The following is a 17,450-nucleotide window of genomic DNA, read 5'->3' as shown; positions in this document are numbered from 1 at the left end:
GAGACAATGAAAGATGTTGACTATTTTAGAAAGTTGGCCAACAAACGAAAGGAATGGATAAACCTGGTACAAAGAGTAAGCAAGGCAGCCCAGGCGGAGAAATCAGACGATTACTCGGCGAAGAGGCACTAAAATAATAATAATAATAGACATAATATAAAATTACTAGGGGGCGTTATTAGTTTTAAACGAACTTCTGAACAAACAATAGAATATCCAAAAAGCCGATTGGAGTTTCTTTAATTAGTGTTTCGATAATTTCTTTTCGTTTGTACGGTAATATTTAGTATATTTACTTTAAGCATAGTTTACTTTAACCATTTGAACTGTTTGCAGGCTTCTTAACATATTTTAAAGAATAAATAAGCGATTTTAAAGGCCGGATCAGTTTTGGCCTAGGCTAGGCCTAGCCTAGCCGGACCTGTTTTAGCGGCTGTTTCAACGCCAAAATCGATCCGACCGGACCAGTTTTGGGGCTTGATTACGACCAAAATCGATCCGGCAGGACCGATTTTGGCCGGACCAATTTTAACGTGACAGGAACATCTCTACAAGACGTGAAATAGTTGGAAAAAACATAATTAGCCTAGATGATTTCCAGTTGTCTGTCGAAATTTCGTATTGCTGTCTTTATCCAAGTCGGCCCTAAACCGTCTCGGCCAAAGTCAAGTCGGCCCCATGTCAACTCGGCCCCATGTCAACTCGGCCTCATGTCAACTCGGCCTCATGTCAACTCGGCCTCATGTCAACTCGGCCTCAAGTCAACTCGGCCAAAAACTAATCGTTGACTTGGGGCCAACTTGACGTTGGGCCGACTTGACTTTGGCCGAGACGGTTTGGGGCTGACTTGACCTGCACCCCTTTCAACCTCTAGGCCTGTAGTAGGCCTAGGCGTTTTAGTATTGCTAGGCCTAGGATTATTTGATCGTTTGTTAACATAATTAACACTTAACAGTAGGTACGTTTATATAATCCATATAAATAGTAATATTTAATATGATTAGATGTTTTGCCCTACTCTGACGTAATTTGTACTTTATACTAAGTACATTTGAGAATACTTGCGAAAAAATTCGCAAGTAGTTCTCGGGTGGGACTCGAACCCACGACCTCCAGATCACTAGCCTGGCGTTCATACCTCTAGACCACCGAGCTTGCGCTGATGGCTAGTGGTTAGATTCGAGCCCAAGTAAGCAGCGGGTACTGCACCAACAGGATGTAATTGTAGTTTTTGCGTCAGGGAATTGAGTGATTAGATGTTTTGCCCTACTCTGACGTAATTTGTACTTTATACTAAGTACATTTGAGAATACTTGCAAAAAAAATTCGCAAGTAGTTCTCGGGTGGGACTCGAACCCACGACCTCCAGATCACTAGCCTGGCGTTCATACCTCTAAACCACCGAGCTTGCGCTGATGGCTAGTGGTTAGATTAACTTAGTATAAAGTACAAATTACGTCAGAGTAGGGCAAAACATCTAATCACTCAACTCCCTGATGCAAAAACTACAATTACAATATTTAATATGATTATTAAAAACCAATTGTTACTGTTTTAATCAATGTGAATCAAATGGGCCTTGGCTAGGCCTACCTTATTATTATTTGATTCAAATGACAGGAGAGGAATCTATTTAGATGTTGTATAAAACAAATAATGAATGTTTTATATTCGTGTAATGGTACAAATAATGGCATTTGGTGAATGATGAAAGGTTATATATAAATATAACCTTTCTTCATTCACCTCATGTATTTGAATGTGATAGCTATGCAGCTATACCATATTGAGTTACTGCTATTCAGTTACTCTATATAGAATGCTAAAGTTACGGCTATATAGCTACGGGTGTCACGAAAAATAAGACCCAAGATGTATGTTATGTATGATGTATGTATGTTAACTCTAAATGTGTTAACCAACTTTATCCTGAATATCACACCTTAGAGTTATTATTTTACGAAGAATAATCAATAAAGTAACAAATAATAAACTACAATTTAATACGTCACTTTGACGAATTGTAGGTGATCATTTTTATCATTTTACTGAAATTAATTTTTTTTAAACATGCACGTACATTAACATACGATCGGAAAATGTTGAAGTATGCCATCCTATTATACGCTTTTATAGTGCTGAGTTGTCCCTATTATATGCCATATACAATTAGGCCATAAGCAGTAGCTCAAAAGATGCCTAGAATATGGATTTCGTTCCCACCTCTTGGATCTACATTTTGAAAGTTGATATTGTGAAATAAATATGTTACACATACTATATCAAAAGTTCTCCATGAAATACTTGTACACTTTTGAGCAATGGCCTCTCAAAGGTACCCCACTACTGCAAAAAAGGCACTTTTTGAGGTCTGGAGGTACTTTTATGGGCCAATATCTTTAAAAGTCTTTGTCCAAATGCAATTGTCTTTTCTCTGTGAGTAGTCCAGTATATTGTGAACACTTATCCAAAATAAAAAATTTTAAAAATAAGTATTTTGTATGCGAGGAAAACTGAAAAATTACAATTATTTAGTTGTAATTGCACTTTTCAAGATTTTTAAGACACAATATCTTCGTAACTAATTGACATACTATATTTATATTTTTTTCCCAACTATTTGAGAGGGTTGTTAAACAAGATTCAAAGTTTCAACTTGTCAGCTTCAAGAAGCTTTTATTTATGAAGATGCAAAAACTGAGATTTGGCCAATTTTATAGATCGTTTTTTGAGCAGTTATATCTTAATAATCAACTCTCACTATGTATTTATATTCATGCAATGGGTATCCTAGTGAGTTAGTGATACACAAGTGAAGTTTCAACGCAAAAGAAATTATTATGCAATAATATGATTGTAACTTACATTGCATTTTTTTGGGTTAGATTAACTTAGTATAAAGTACAAATTACGTCAGAGTAGGGCAAAACATCTAATCACTCAACTCCCTGATGCAAAAACTACAATTACAATATTTAATATGATTATTAAAAACCAATTGTTACTGTTTTAATCAATGTGAATCAAATGGGCCTTGGCTAGGCCTACCTTATTATTATTTGATTCAAATGACAGGAGAGGAATCTATTTAGATGTTGTATAAAACAAATAATGAATGTTTTATATTCGTGTAATGGTACAAATAATGGCATTTGGTGAATGATGAAAGGTTATATATAAATATAACCTTTCTTCATTCACCTCATGTATTTGAATGTGATAGCTATGCAGCTATACCATATTGAGTTACTGCTATTCAGTTACTCTATATAGAATGCTAAAGTTACGGCTATATAGCTACGGGTGTCACGAAAAATAAGACCCAAGATGTATGTTATGTATGATGTATGTATGTTAACTCTAAATGTGTTAACCAACTTTATCCTGAATATCACACCTTAGAGTTATTATTTTACGAAGAATAATCAATAAAGTAACAAATAATAAACTACAATTTAATACGTCACTTTGACGAATTGTAGGTGATCATTTTTATCATTTTACTGAAATTAATTTTTTTTAAACATGCACGTACATTAACATACGATCGGAAAATGTTGAAGTATGCCATCCTATTATACGCTTTTATAGTGCTGAGTTGTCCCTATTATATGCCATATACAATTAGGCCATAAGCAGTAGCTCAAAAGATGCCTAGAATATGGATTTCGTTCCCACCTCTTGGATCTACATTTTGAAAGTTGATATTGTGAAATAAATATGTTACACATACTATATCAAAAGTTCTCCATGAAATACTTGTACACTTTTGAGCAATGGCCTCTCAAAGGTACCCCACTACTGCAAAAAAGGCACTTTTTGAGGTCTGGAGGTACTTTTATGGGCCAATATCTTTAAAAGTCTTTGTCCAAATGCAATTGTCTTTTCTCTGTGAGTAGTCCAGTATATTGTGAACACTTATCCAAAATAAAAAATTTTAAAAATAAGTATTTTGTATGCGAGGAAAACTGAAAAATTACAATTATTTAGTTGTAATTGCACTTTTCAAGATTTTTAAGACACAATATCTTCGTAACTAATTGACATACTATATTTATATTTTTTTCCCAACTATTTGAGAGGGTTGTTAAACAAGATTCAAAGTTTCAACTTGTCAGCTTCAAGAAGCTTTTATTTATGAAGATGCAAAAACTGAGATTTGGCCAATTTTATAGATCGTTTTTTGAGCAGTTATATCTTAATAATCAACTCTCACTATGTATTTATATTCATGCAATGGGTATCCTAGTGAGTTAGTGATACACAAGTGAAGTTTCAACGCAAAAGAAATTATTATGCAATAATATGATTGTAACTTACATTGCATTTTTTTTGTTTTTAGTGCCAATTTTGTGTGAACTCGACTCAAACCGTAAAATGCGCCTGCATAAATACTATGCCTTTTCTGTACAACTACCCGAGAGGGTTGATAAACAACCTTTTCAAACCAGCTTGATGATTTTTTTTATATAGGAAGATGCACTGCACCAGCTGAGAATTTGCTAATTTTATAGATAATTTTGATGTTTTATTTGTTTTTGAGGAGTACGTAAGCCTACATGATTTCTTAGAAAGTGACTTGCCATAATAATATTTATATTCATGCAATGGGTATGCTAGTAGGTTAGTGACACCTGAGTAAATTTCAACACAAACAATAAATGATTATGCAACTCATTTATTGTAACTTAAATATTGCATTTTTTAGGAGTTTTTAGTGCCAATTTAGGCCAGGAGCTTCCATAAAAACAACCCCTTTTTTTCTGTGAAACACCAGATAAGTAGGCCTGCCAGCCCATTTTTACTGTTGTTATATTGATAACATGAATTTAACTCTTGTGGAGAGAATTAATTATTGTTGATAATGATATGAACTGGACATATATACACACAATATACAACAAATACCTTGTGTACATGTACCTCCTCATGGCACATGTATTTTCATTTATTTTTGTTTTGTTTCTTTTGGATTTGTGTTTTTTTACAACCCTACATGTTGCCCAATATACAATGTATATAATCCTACTCTTCTCTAGATACATTGTACCAGCATAACTAGTAGTCAAGTAGAAAAGTTGTCAATTTCAGGTGCGGCATGGCCAGTGTACAATGGAAATAGCAAATATACTTTAACTAATTAATAAGTAATAATTACTATGTGGAATATCCTTCATATACAGTATGTACATACTACATGGTAGGTAGGTACAATTAAACAGAGATTCAGCAACATTTGCAGTAAGTATTTTACATTCAGCCAGTTGATGAAGTTTATGAAAAATTCAAGATGACGACAATTGTTTTGAAGCTGGTATCATTTCTGTAACAAATAATCAAGAATAGATTATCTAATTTATATCGATTACTTAATATTTTAGTTAAACTGAATATTATTAAATTACAATGAATCTTTTTGGTTTTATATTTAAAAATTAGTTCAGATTTGTGGTAAACCATACACAGAAATGTTGAAACATTCTCAACTTTACTTACTCTACCACACACTTTACATTTACTTTATAGTGTTTATTGACAATGCAACCTGGTATATAAAACATTTTTAAAATAATGGATGTTTTTCAGCTATTTCTTGCATTCATTACTATGTTTAACTTTCATTACTAATTTTACTACTATTGTACATAATTACAACAAAACATAAATCATTTGGCATTTCTCATCTCTACATTAAAAAAGGATCCAAAACTTACCAGAATCAGTGAACGTGTTCAGCATTTTTGTGCCTCCTTTCCACTAGACAACCTAGACATAAATTGAAGATAAATTGAATTGAAAAGATACAGTTGAAATGAAATAAATTATTTTAAATTAAAATTAAGCATTTATAAATAAAAATAATACCGGGCTGATGTATGAATACTACTACTAGGCCTAGTCCTCGGACCAGACCAGGCCATCAAAATGAATGCATAATACTAAATAGGATAGCCTAGTTACAGTATAGGGAAAGCCTGCTTACTAGGCCAGACCAAATTTCATACAATTGTAATTATTAATAATAAATAATAAAATATATTAATTTTAATGTGTATTTATTGTGTTTGCTCAAAATGTACTAAAATTATGCTATCCTCACCTGTGTCTTTGTATTCCGTTTGTCGCCGTTTTAACTTAATAATAGCCCATTAAGTTATAGTTTAGTAGCAGGCCTAACTGTACTGTGCTGCTGCTGGGCCTACCTAGCCTATGCCATCTTGAGAGTAGCCTAGTATACACCTCCAGACCTAGGCTAGTGTGCTACCTTAAGCCTTTAGACTAGAGCCTAAAGACGTAGCTAGCTAGGCTAGCCTTTCTGTACGAATATTATTAATATAGCACACTGGTTTAAGTGGTAACATTCTAAAAATCCCATTTCCTATATGAGCAGGAGACTATTTCAATACAATAGGATGATCATAAGATGCATCATTTCTTCGTTTACAGTAGCATTTGTTCGGTGGGGAAATCAAACAAATTTTTTCCTCGTCTAGTTACTCCATTCATGGAGTAAATTCTTTACTCCATGCTCCATTTATGATTGAATATTTTTGTCCACGTGTGACGTTGCCGTGTGTGAGTTTTGGGGATTCCCCTCATCTGTAACCAGAGCATGATTGGTGAAATACGATCACGTGGTACAGTTTTTAAGACGTTGCGGATAATTTGAACGTGTAACGTTCGGCCCGACCAAATCACTCACGCGGTGTATATTAAAATAAAGTACCAAAATAAAACAGTAATTTCTCAAAATTGTCTAACACGATTATGGAGAACTTTTGATATGTTGTTATTTATAAAATTATTATTCTAAATATGTAAAGAAATTGTAGATCCATGACATCGGAACGAGATGAAACGTTAGAATTTACTGCTTATGGCCTAAATGTGTACAGTATGCTATATATCTATATACAGTGTAGCATAGGTGAAATTACGGGACACACATCATGTTCTAATTTTTTGGTATGATGAAATTATGAAAATAAACTCGAAGAAGACAATTTCGAAAGATAATGGATTGAGCAAATAAATATAAGAATTGGAAGAGAATTTGGCACGTAGAAGTGCAATGCGCGCTCTTTGAAATTTGTATAACTTTGACTAAAGAAATTTAAAAACTACTTTTTAACTTCAACTGGCCATATCATAACGTTACAACATCCGATAGGATTAATTTTTATATGAATTCATATCTACATTTCATCGGCTTTCATGATAAGTTATAATCTTCAAGGTCACCTTTAATTCTGAAGAGCTGTAAGATATTTAAATATACAGCGAAGGTGAAATTACACAACCTATGTTATCCAGGTTTTTACGCATGATGACGTAATTAAAATGAAAATAGTACTGTAGCAACTCATGAAAAAGTAAATTACTTAAGAAAGCACATACAGTACTAACATTTTAGTGAAAAGCGAGCTTGAATAACCAAGATGTACTCTCCTGAATATGATAACCTACAAAAAAGGATAAAAAATCCTAATTTTTAAATTCAAGTGGCCATTTGATGAGGCACATCATATTGTACGCCAAATGTGTACATGAATTCATATCTACAACTCAATGACTACCAGAATTAGTTAAAAAAATTGGGGGTCATCGTGCATTCTGAAGAAATATTTTCATTTTAAAATTGCCTTATTTTTTACAGTTTTCAGCACTTTTGTGCAATTAATTTGCGCATTTGTCATTTTTAACGTGCTCGTATAGCGTTATTTTAAGTCGGAACTGACTCAAATTTGGTGAATATACTAAGGATGGTGAATAGAATACGATTTGTAAAAAAAAAATCGTATTTTTTTACGCTTTTTAAGTAACGCACGCGCAATTTTTTTTTTTTTTGCCCAGTAATCTTTTGAAACACGCTAATTCATGCTCTAAATTGATCAAAACTTAAATTTGAGCTTTTAAAATTTTTAACGCGCAATTTCACATGCATGACCTTAAAACGCGCAAGTTTTTATTTGCTAATAGTTTTACCTTTGATCTGAAGTTTATGTGTAGTGAATTTTATTCACATGTGATAATGAATTATGGAGATATGATTGATAATGTGATTTCACAAAATGGCGTATAAATGACGTCACGGATGAGTGATCACGCTGAAAAACTAACTACGACTAAACTAAATTATTTTAAATATAGTTAGAAATGACATTGAACTTTTTGAGATAAGTGACACACAAAATCTGTACAGAAAGAAATAAATAATATAAATAATAACAACTAGATTTGAACTCGTCACTACGGACGAGTTAGGTTACCGCAGCGCAAAGGCCACGTGCACGTCATACGTTAGAATATGGCGCGCAGAAAAACGATCATGCCATTGAAAAAATTTTAGTGCGCTCTCTATTTTGTGTCACCTCTAAGTATATATGGTATAACACTATATATTGTATATGTACTACATACAGTGCAGAATACAGGAGGTGAAAATAAGTGACCAAAGTTATTGACGCTTTTAATCATGATGACGTCATCACAAATTTAAAAATGGTAAATCATGCTAAAGATAATTGATTGACCTATACAATATAAAAAATGGGGGGGAAATGGAATACGGATGAGTGGAGATGCGCTCTATTAAATGTGATGAGATATGACGAAAGAGACAAAAATCCAATATTTTATATTCGAGTGGCCATACGATGACGTCACAATGTCCGGTTAGCCATATTGATTCATGATCCGATATCTACAACTCATCAACTTCCAGAATATGTAAAAAAAATAAAAGTTCATCATGTAGTTTAGAATCTATGACTGTTTTAAAAAAGGCATAATTTTGACGAATTTTTTAACTTTTTCATCAGAAACGCGCGCAAATTATCCAATTCGACGTGCTCATATGACATGATTTTAAGTCGAAATTGTTTAAAAAGTTGGTAAAATTACTAGAAAAGGCTGGAAAAACATAAATCACGCAAAACAATATATCTTTAGTGTTACGTGCGCACCACGCGCGTAAAAATGCGCACGCGCGTGGGAATTTTTGAAAAATGAAATTAGAAATTGATTTTTCGCACTATGAAATTTTAAACGTGCGTGCGCGCGGAACTTTCTGTGAAACATGCCATTTTTAATCCACAGAAAGTTTGCCCTTGATATAACTTAAATTTTCACCAATCAATGAAATTCATAAAATCGCATGTAACTTACGCTGCGCAACTCCGAAATCGTCGAAAAGCTTGGCTGCAAATCTACAGCTATAGGTCAATCTTATGACAAAGTTATACAATCTTATGTTGGCCAGAATTAGAGATATGCGACCAACAAAATTCGTGGAAAGAAAGAAGAACATAGAACTAGATTTGAACTCGTCACTACGGACGAGTTAGGTTATCCGCAGCGCAAACGCCACGTGCACGTCATACGTTAGAATATTGCGCAAAGAAAAACGATTATGCCATTGAAACAATTTTAGCGTGCTCTCTGTTTTGTGTCACCTCTAAGTATATATGGTATAACACTATATATTGTATATGTACTACATACAGTGCAGAATACAGTAGGTGAAAATAAGTGACCAAAGTTATTGACGCTTTTAATCATGATGACGTCATCACAAATTTAAAAATGGTAAATCATGCTAAAGATAATTGATTGACCTAGACAATATAAAAAATGGGGGGGAAATGGAATACGGATGAGTGGAGATGCGCTCTATTAAATGTGATGAGATATGACGAAAGAGACAAAAATCCAATATTTTATATTCGAGTGGCCATACGATGACGTCACAATGTCCGGTTAGCCATATTGATTCATGATCCGATATCTACAACTCATCAACTTCCAGAATATGTAAAAAAAATAAAAGTTCATCATGTAGTTTAGAATCTATGACTGTTTTAAAAAAGGCATAATTTTGACGAATTTTTTAACTTTTTCATCAGAAACGCGCGCAAATTATCCAATTCGACGTGCTCATATGACATGATTTTAAGTCGAAATTGTTTAAAAAGTTGGTAAAATTACTAGAAAAGGCTGGAAAAACATAAATCACGCAAAAAAATATATCTTTAGTGTTACGTGCGCACCGCGCGCGTAAAAATGCGCACGCGCGTGGGAATTTTTGAAAAATGAAATTAGAAATTGATTTTTCGCACTATGAAATTTTAAACGTGCGTGCGCGCGGAACTTTCTGTGAAACATGCCATTTTTAATCCACAGAAAGTTTGCCCTTGATATAACTTAAATTTTCACCAAGTTTCAATAAAAAATGACTTTTGGTTTTCAATATATGATCAATCAATGAAATTCATAAAATCGCATGTAACTTACGCTGCGCAACTCCGAAATCGTCGAAAAGCTTGGCTGCAAATCTACAGCTATAGGTCAATCTTATGACAAAGTTATACAATCTTATGTTGGCAAGAATTAGAGATATGCGACCAACAAAATTCGTGGAAAGAAAGAAGAACATAGAACTAGATTTGAACTCGTCACTACGGACGAGTTAGGTTATCCGCAGCGCAAACGCCACGTGCACGTCATACGTTAGAATATTGCGCAAAGAAAAACGATTATGCCATTGAAACAATTTTAGCGTGCTCTCTGTTTTGTGTCACGTCTAAGTATATACAAAATAACACTATACTATATACCGTACTACATTCAGTGCAGAATAGGTGAAAATAAGTGACCAAAGTAATTGACGCTTTTGGACATGATGACGTCATCACAATTTTAAAAATGGTAAATCATGCGAAATATAATTGATTGACCATATAATAAAATGGGGAGAAATGGAATACGGATAAGTAGAGATGCGCTCTATTAAATGTGATGAGCTATGACGAAAGAGACAAAAATCCTGTATTTTATATTCGAGTGGCCATACGATGACGTCACAATGTCCGGTTAGCCATATCGATGCATGATTCGATATCTACAACATATCTACTTTCAGAATTTGTAATAAAAAATTAAATTCACTATGTAGTTTAGAATCTATAACTGTTTAAAAAAAGGCATAATTTTCACGAATTTTTGAACTGTTTCATCAAAAACTCGCACAAATTATTCAATTCCACGTGCTCGTATGACGTGATTTTAAGTCGAAATTGTTTAAAAGTTGGTAAAATTACTAGAAAAGGCTGGAAAAACATAAATCACGTGAAAAAAGTATGTTTTTAGCGCTACATGCGCACGCGCGCGCAAAAATGTCAAAATGCCATGAAACGTATAGAAAGTTGATTGATTTTTTGCATTATGAAATTTTAAACGCGCGTGCGCGCGTAACTTTCTCTGAAACATGCCATTTTTAATCCATAGAAAGTTTGCGCTTGATATGACTTAAATTTTCACCAAGTTTCAAAACAAAATGACTTCTAGTTTTTAATCTATGATCAATCATTGAAATTCATAAAATGGCGCGTAAGTCACGTTGCGCAACTCTAAAATCATAAAACGAAGTTTCTTGCACATCTACAGCTACAGGTCAATCTTATGACAAAGTTATACAATCATATGTTGACCAGAATTAGAGATATGCGTGCAACAAAATTCGTGGAAAGAAAGAAGAAAATAGAAACTAGATTTGAACTCGTCACTTTGACGAGTTCGGGTTATCCGCGCAAACGCAACATGCACATACTTTAAACTATATGAACTTCGACAATTGTTATGCCATCCTTGACATCAATTAAGTATGTTTACAGTGTTGAATTGTACCTATTTTGTTAGCATACAGCATATTACAGTATTTACAGAATACATTGTATGTTATATACAGTGTAGCATAGACGAAATTACGAGACCCATCTTTTAAATCCAATTATTAACACGATGAAGTCATCAAATTGACATATAAAGATAACAATTTTTGAAGATAATTATCTAAATAATTACATTAATACAAATTTGAAGAATTTTGGGCACGTAAAAGAGTGCGCTCTCGTTTAAACGCAATGAACTTTTACGCAAGAGATGAAATTATGACTTTTTGAATTCAACTGCCCATATGATGACATCACAACATCTGATTGGCAAAATATTTACATGAATTTGTATCTACAATCCAATAGCTTCCAGAAAATGTTTTAATCATGATTATCACTTTTTATTCTGACGAGCTATAACAGATTGAAATTTACTGTAAAGATGAAAATAGGTGACCCACGTTATTTACATTTTTAGACATGATGACGTCATAAAAATTAAAATATTTTTAACTCATGCAAAAGATAGTTGATTGACCTAGACAGTATTAAAATATATGAGAAAATGGAATACGTATAAGCGAGATGCGCTCTATTTAATGTAATGAGCAATAACGAAACAGTCAAAAATCTTATATTTTACATTCGTGTGGCCATACGATGACGTCATAACATCCGAGAGGTAAAGATTCTGCATGAATTCATTTCTACAACATATCTGCTTACATATTAAATTAAAAAAATTGGAGGTAACGGTTGATCCTGAGGAGCTATAATACATTCAAAATAGGCATAATTTTGACAATATTTTGTCACTTTTGCAACTAAAATGCACGCAAATGGTCTAAATCAACGTGTTCGTATGACATCATTTTAATTTGAAATGATGTCAATCTTTTTTAAAATGACTAGGAAAGGCTGTAAAATTATAATTCAAGGGAAAAACACATGATTTTCATGCTCCGTGCGCACCTTACGCGTAAATTTGTTCTAGCGCGTGGGAATTTTTGACATGCTCAAAATGTCATGATCAACGTAGAAAATTGATTAGAAATTAATTTTGCGCATTTTAAAATTTTAAATGCGTGTGCGCGCGTAACTTTTTGTGAAACATGCCATTTTTAATCCATAGAAAGTTTGCCCTTGATATGACTTAAATATTCACCAAGTGTCAATACAAAATGACTTTTATTTTTTATCCTATGATCAATCATTGAAATTCATAAAATCGCGCGTAAGTCACGTTGCGCAACTCTGACGTCATTCAAAATATGGAGGTGCACAACTTCAGGTAAATGTCTATATGATGACCAAGTTATACAATCTTATGTTGACAAGGATAAGAGATATGCGTGCAACAAAATTCCGAGAAAGAAAGAAGAACTAGACATGAAACTCGTCACTTTGACGAGTTAGTTATCCGCACGACAAACGCCACATGCACGTCATACGTTGGAATGTTGCACACAGAAAAAGATTATGGCATTATGACCTGAATTGAAGAATATGATATGTTGTTAGTGCTAAATTCTGTCTATTTTGTGTCATATAGTATACACAGTATAATCTGTATACATGTCACAAACAGTGTAAAATAGGTGAAATTACGGGACCCGTATTTTATTTTAATTTTTAACATGTTGACGGTTTCAAAAGGAAACGCGAAGGTAGTAATTTCGGAAGAAAATTATCTCAGCAACAACATATTAACGTTTAGAAGAAATTTGAATACGTGAAATATTAATGCGCGCTCTTTTAAATGTAATGAACTATGACGCAAAAGATGAAAATATGACTTTGTTTATTTAACTGGCCATATGATGACGTCACAACATCTTATTGGCGAAAAGTTCACATGATTTCGTATCTACAATCCCATAGCTTCCTGAAAACGTTTTAATCGTGATTATCACATTTTATTCTTACGAGCTATAACAGATTAAAATTTACTGTAAAGATAAAATTATTGACGCTGTTAATTAAAATTTTTAGGCATGATGACGTCATAAAAATTAAAATATTTTTAACTCATGCGTAAGATAGTTGATTGACCTAGACAATATTAAAATCTCGGAGAAAAGGGAATACAGATAGGCGTGATGCGCTCCATTGAATATGATGAGCAATAACGAAAGAGACAAAAATCCTATATTTTACATTCGTGTGGCCATACGATGACGTCACAATGTCCGGTTAGCTATATTGATTCATGATCCGATTTCTACAACTCATCAACTTCCAGAATATGTAATTAAAAAAAAGTTCACCTCGTTGTTTAGAATCTATGACTGTTTAAAAAAAGGCATAATTTTGACAAATTTTTGAACTTTTTCATCAAAAACGCACATAAAGTATCCAATTCAACGTGCCCGTATGACGTAATTGTAAGTCGAAATTGTTTTAAAATTGGTAAAATTACTATAAAAGGCTGGAAAAACATAATTCAATAAAAAAAAATACTTTTAGCGCTAAGTGCGCACCACGCGCATAAAATTGTTCGCGCGCGTGGGAAATTTTGACATGCTCAAAATGTCATGATCAGCGTAGAAAGTTGATTAACAATTAATTTTGCGCATATTGAATTTTAAATAGGCGTGCGCGCGTAACTTTGTGTAAAACTCGCAATTTATTTTCCACAGAAAGTTAGCGCATGATATAAATTAAACTTTTGCTAAGTTTCAATTTAAATTGTTATATGGTTTTAAATCTATGTTAAATATGCGAAATTCATAAAATCGCGCGTAAGTCACGTTGCGCATTTCTGACGTCATTCACAATAGGAGGTGCACAACTTCATGTGAATGCCCATATGTTGACATAGTTATGAAATGTTATGTTTACACGTTTTTGAGATACGCAAGACACAAAAATAGAGGAGAAATGCGCGTGCACGCGTAACGTCTTGTAAGACATGCCATTTTTAATCCACAAAAAGTTTGCCCTTGATATGACTTAAATTTTCACAAAGTGTCAAAACAAATTTATGCTTGGTTTTTAGTCTATGATCAATCATAAAAAATCATAAAATCGCACGTAAGTCACGTTGTGCAACTCTGACGTCATTCAAAAGTAGGAGGTGCACAACTTCACGTAAATGCCCATATGTTGACAAAGTTATGAAATGTTATGTTTACAAGTTTTTGAGATACGTGAGACACAAAAATGAGGGAGAAAGAAATAAGAAAAAAAAAAAAGTAACAGGACGATTACAAGGAGATAAAGAAGATGTTTAAAAAAAAGATATTTACAATAACAAGGGTTATCCGCAATACCTTACGGTTGCGGATAACCAAAAAAAAGATAAAAACAAAAAAAAAATCCTGACAATAACAAGGGGTTATCCGCCAAGTGCGGATAACCAAACAAAAAAAAAACTAGATTTGAACTCGTCACTATGGACGAGTTAGGTTATCCGCAGCGAAAACGCCACGTGCACGTCATACGTTAGAATATTGCGCAGAGAAAAACGATTATGCCATTGAAAAAATGTTAGCGTGCTCTCTATTTTGTGTCACGTCTAAGTATATACAGTTTACACTATATATTGCATACGTACTACATACAGTGCAGAATAGTTGATGATGACGTCATCACAATTTTAAAAATGGTATATCATGCGAAAGGCCTAGACAATATAAAAAAATGGAGGGAAATGGAATGACGAAAGAGACAAAAATCCTATATTTTATATTCGAGTGGCCATACGATGACGTCACAATGTCCGGTTAGCCATATTGATGCATGATCCTATATCAACAACTCTACTCTCTAATCTACTTCCAGAATAAATAATAAAAAATAAACTTCACTATGTAGTTTAGAATTTATGACTGTTTAAAAAAAGGCATAATTTTGACCAATTTTTGAACTTTTTCATCAAAAACGCGCGCAAATTATCCAATTCCACATGCTCGTATGACGTAATTTTAAGTCTAAATTGTTTAAAAGTTGGTAAAATTACTAGAAAAGGATGGAAAAACATAAACCACGCGAAAAAAGTATGTTTTTAACGCCATGTGCGCACGCGCGCGTAAAAATGTGCATGCCCATGGGAATTTTGGACATGCTCAAAATAACATGAAACGCGTAGAAAATTGATTAGAAATTGTTTTTTCGCAATTTTAATTTTTAAACGCGCGTGCACGCGTAACTTTGTGTGAAACATGCCATTTTTAATCCATAGAAAGTTTGCCCTTGATATCTATATATAAATTATGGTTAATTCTGACATAGGCGAGCACAATGCAAAAAATTCGGTACAAATCTCCGCCTTGGATACCTACCTTATCTATCTCAGATGTACCGCGAAACGTAGATTTGATAACATTAGTTTGCACATCGACGCTATTATTCCATTTTTGTCTTTTACAACGACAAAATTTAGCGTTACCTATCGAAATTGGTGGATATCACAGGGTTATTTTCACACACTCGCGCTGTTGTTCAGCTGGCTTCCGGGTCCGTCACTTCCGGCAAAATGGCCGTTGGTGGCGCCATTCGATATTAAATACAAAAATATTTTAGTGGTTCAACGTATCGTGAACTACTGAAATTAGATTCTATTTATTAATCATTTAAGCCTAATCAAATTTAGGTGCGATTCAATGTTACTATAGAAGGCCTGGTAGGCCTACCAGGGAAACACCTTTACTGTTTATATTATCGATTATTTCTGTTGCTTGCTCTACTTATAATAATTATAAATGGTGTGTACTACGACCGATATAGGCCATTCGATATTAAATACAAAAATATTTAGTGGTTCAACGTATCGTGAACTACTGAAATTAGATTCTATTTATTAATTATTTAATAAAATTTAGGTGCGATTCAATGTTACTATAGGCCTACCAGGGAAGCACCTTTACTGTTTATATTATCGATTATTATCGATTATTTCTGTTGCTTGCTCTATTTATAATAATTGTAAATGGTGTGTACTACGACCGATATATAAGTAGGCTACGACAGTTGTTATTTGATAATTTGTGATATAAATGTTAAGCACCGCTGACTGTCACCCACTTTGATAAACTATGCTTTTGGTCTCTTGGTACGGTCACGTTAGAGACTGTTTCAGTGATTGATGACCCCTATTAACGGTTTCCTCCTGTGTCTAACGTTATAATATATATAATAATATAATATGTATATTATACGTATACCGGTCTTTACAATTATATTATTTGCATTAATACCAATTGTTGTAAAGTTTTTACATCATTACAGGATAATTAATGTATATTATTTTTAATTACATCTATTGAGTGACTTTTTTTCCCCTTTACTTTCCTATAACCACCGATTGCTGTCAAGTGTCCATACATCAACACTGACAGGGGACATAATCAATCATAATTGGTATACATTTCGCATCTTACCAAACCTATTTTCAGTACAGGTTCAAATCTCACAAACTCATTCGCCGGAAGACCGAATATAATAATTAGTCTATATTGTTCTCTATTCGTACATTTTTTAATTTTACTGATTACACTATGCCCAAGATAAAGAAAAAATCAACAACGTTTCACGTCTACTACCGAAGACAACGAAGGACACGCAAAGCACGAAACCGGTAAGTTTGATAGCATTCATTTCTTTTGCCAATTTATCTTTAACCAGAAATGATACATTCAAAACTATTTGATGAAAATACAATCTTACCGTTAAGTGCAATACATATCAACCCATCACGACTGTTACCCACTTCTAACATCAATTATAGGCCTACGTACAACGCACACTGATTATACTAATAAAGTCAAGTGAAGGTAT

At 33.4% G+C, this 17,450-nt stretch overlaps 1 protein-coding gene, 1 long non-coding RNA gene and 2 other non-coding genes across 5 annotated transcripts in view; 1 reads left to right on the top strand and 3 right to left on the bottom strand.

The window, feature by feature from the left end:
- The first annotated feature begins 201 nt into the window (after positions 1–201).
- The window catches only part of LOC144849195 (exonuclease 3'-5' domain-containing protein 2-like), a 72,829-nt gene continuing 55,580 nt past the window's right edge, over positions 202–17,450 (top strand). Inside the window, exon 1 of one of the 2 annotated variants that reach the window (XM_078706236.1) lies at positions 202–271. The gene's annotated coding sequence lies outside the window, so the exon portion shown is untranslated. Of the gene's footprint in view, positions 277–17,450 lie in introns of both variants that reach the window. The other variant, XM_078706237.1, reaches the window with a different exon arrangement.
- On the bottom strand, positions 1,081–1,155 carry Trnat-agu (transfer RNA threonine (anticodon AGU)). The gene has a single exon. It is a non-coding gene; the product is annotated as a tRNA-Thr (tRNA).
- Trnat-agu (transfer RNA threonine (anticodon AGU)) lies at positions 1,334–1,408 on the bottom strand. The gene has a single exon. It is a non-coding gene; the product is annotated as a tRNA-Thr (tRNA).
- Positions 4,967–6,507, bottom strand: LOC144848151 (uncharacterized). Its single transcript, XR_013613832.1, has 3 exons — positions 6,101–6,507; positions 5,715–5,766; positions 4,967–5,323 (listed from the first exon to the last, which is right to left on the bottom strand). It is a non-coding gene; the product is annotated as an uncharacterized LOC144848151 (long non-coding RNA).

Source organism: Antedon bifida, chromosome 7, assembly GCF_963402885.1.
Source record: "Antedon bifida chromosome 7, ecAntBifi1.1, whole genome shotgun sequence".
NCBI lineage: Eukaryota > Metazoa > Echinodermata > Crinoidea > Comatulida > Antedonidae > Antedon > Antedon bifida.
Note: the sequence above shows the minus strand (reverse complement) of the source record. Positions and strands in the feature narration are given on the sequence as shown.